Source organism: Pogoniulus pusillus, chromosome 1, assembly GCF_015220805.1.
Source record: "Pogoniulus pusillus isolate bPogPus1 chromosome 1, bPogPus1.pri, whole genome shotgun sequence".
NCBI classification, from domain to species: Eukaryota; Metazoa; Chordata; class Aves; order Piciformes; family Lybiidae; genus Pogoniulus; species Pogoniulus pusillus.
Genome location: NC_087264.1, coordinates 30,467,520 through 30,470,066, shown reverse-complemented (window position 1 = coordinate 30,470,066; position 2,547 = coordinate 30,467,520).

Here is a 2,547-nt window from a genome sequence, read left to right as displayed (position 1 = left end):
GGACATTGAGATGCTTGAGTGTGTCCAGAGAAGGGCAACGAGGCTGGTGAGAGGCCTTGAGCACAAGCCCTACGAGGAGAGGCTGAGGGAGCTGGGATTGTTTAGCCTGGAGAAGAGGAGGCTCAGGGGTGACCTTATTGTTGTCTACAACTACCTGAGGGGTGGTTGTGGCCAGGAGGAGGTTGCTCTCTTCTCTCAGGTGGCCAGCACCAGAATGAGAGGACACAGCCTCAGGCTGTGCCAGGGGAAATTTAGGCTCGAGGTGAGGAGAAAGTTCTTCACTGAGAGAGTCATTGGACACTGGAATGGGCTGCCTGGGGAGGTGGTGGAGTCCCCATCCCTGGAGCTGTTCAAGGCAGGACTGGACATGGCACTTGGTGCCATGGTCTAGCCTTGAGAATTGTGGTAACGGGTTGGATTTGATGATCTGTGAGGTCTCTTCCAATCCTGATGATACTGTGATACTGTGAAGTGTTTCTTTAGATTTTGCACGGTAAGAGATTTAGATGAAAGCTGTAGAAAGCCTCAGAGATTTGTTCTGAGAACTGTAGGCAGCTATTTCTAAGACATAGATTCATATAGACTTGACTTGCCTGAAATTATTTTGAGATTACTCTTGAAATCTGGACTCTTTTTGAGATCAAACTATAAATCAGCACTTCAGTAATCTGTGGCAAAATACAGAGCTTACACCTAGCTAATAGAACCCACGATGAGATTTGAATTTGTCACTATAGTTTTGAAGTAGGCTGTCTACACAAGGAGGTCTGGATCCCTTGAGGCTCAAGATCTAGATTATGAAATTTGGTTTTACTGAGAGCAAAACCTGAAATTCTCCATCCTGGGAAGTCATGTTAGCATCAGGCACATAGTTTCCAAGGTATGATATTTTTTAATTAGAGTGATTTAGTATTTCTTACCTGCCTGCAGTATTTGGCTACAACTCCAGTTGCAGTGTCTCATGTAAAGAAAAGGACTTGGTCTCTGGGCAGAGGATGCAAGTGGCAGGATTAGCTGCTTCACAGGAGCACCATGGGACCACACTTTCAGGATGTTTGGGCCAACAGTCCTTCCTGACAGCATCTCAGGGAGTGATGCCAACACCAAGGCTGACCATACAGTGCTAGCAGGCTGGATCTGCCTGCCAGCATGTGGTTGAGAAGGAAAAAGTTTCCTTTGTCCTTTTGCATCTTTTCCACTCAGCAAAGGAAATCTGGCATCAAAACCCACGGATGTTTGATGTGCCAGAGGTGGCAGCATAACTGAAAACTGGACAGGACCCTTGGGATAGGCTAGAGCAGATTAGATGTCTCTTGTCGGATCTCTAAAGGAGCATTAAAATCTCTCCTTCCTCCCATTTGCCACCACAGAAACGAAACAGAGAAAAGGCTGTGAATAATGTAAATTAGGGCACTAATGCTTAATCAAAGTGCAATGCAGAATAAATTATTTTTAGGTCACCTCTTAGGAGAGCTCACGGGTGTCCCTGAACTGGTAAAGGATGGCTAGACTTTTTTCCTCTCTATAAGCTGCTTAGCCCTGCAGCCCCAAAAGGCAGTTATTTTCTCCAAGCTCCCTGTGAGCAGGCTCTGCCCTCTTTCCAGCACTGGCAACAACAGTGGCAGCTCTTAAATGTCAGGAATGAGTTCAGCAGGGGGATGCAGGGAACTGGTCTGAGGGCAGCATGTGCCTGCTTGGCGCATCTGTGCCCCGCTGTTTCATCCTACATGTTGCCTTACTCTCAGATAGTGGTTTCTTGTGTCTGGCAGTGGACTTGCTTCAGAGCAAATCCCATCAGCTTCATCCCTGCAGCCATTACTGCCTTCAGATTTTGTAGAGTTTTACTATGCAGATAATTTCCTGATGGAAGTACCATCACTTTACAAATTCACCTGTCTGCCTCCTCTTCTTTTACTCTGTGTGTGCATATGCATACATGTGTGTGTGTGTGTGTATATACACATGAAGATGTATATACATACATCTAAATCTGCCCCCTTCAAGGTCCATTGAGGGCAGCACCAGCAGTTACCACTGTTTCTGCTGCATCCTCCCACAGGACAGTAAGTCCTGGCTGTGTTTGCTTTTTGTGTTCGTGAAGAACCACAGGCTCCACTGGCTGCAGACACTGTTTATATCACACTGATTTGAGCAAGGGTAAAAACAAACAAACAAACAACCCAAAAAACCAAAAACACCCACAACATTTTTCTAGTGTTTATCCATCAGAATGCTCCAGCAAAATGATGAGGGAAGCTGGACCACTAAACACTACAGAACACTGAACCCAGGACTAAGTATTTTTAAATGATGGTAAAATAGATGTTGTTTTTCTCAGAAGAAAACCAAGTCTTTGCAGCAAGGGGTAGAAGGGAGGAGAAAGGAAGAAGAACAATTACAGCGGTCCCAAATTACACAGAACAACTTTTGTTCTGTGTAATTTGGGACCATTGAGGGAAGGGCAGTATTTCCTGTTGTGCTGGCTGTACACTGGCAGGTAATGACCTCAATGTTTTAATTAGCTGGGATAAAAGTCCCTTTCATTAT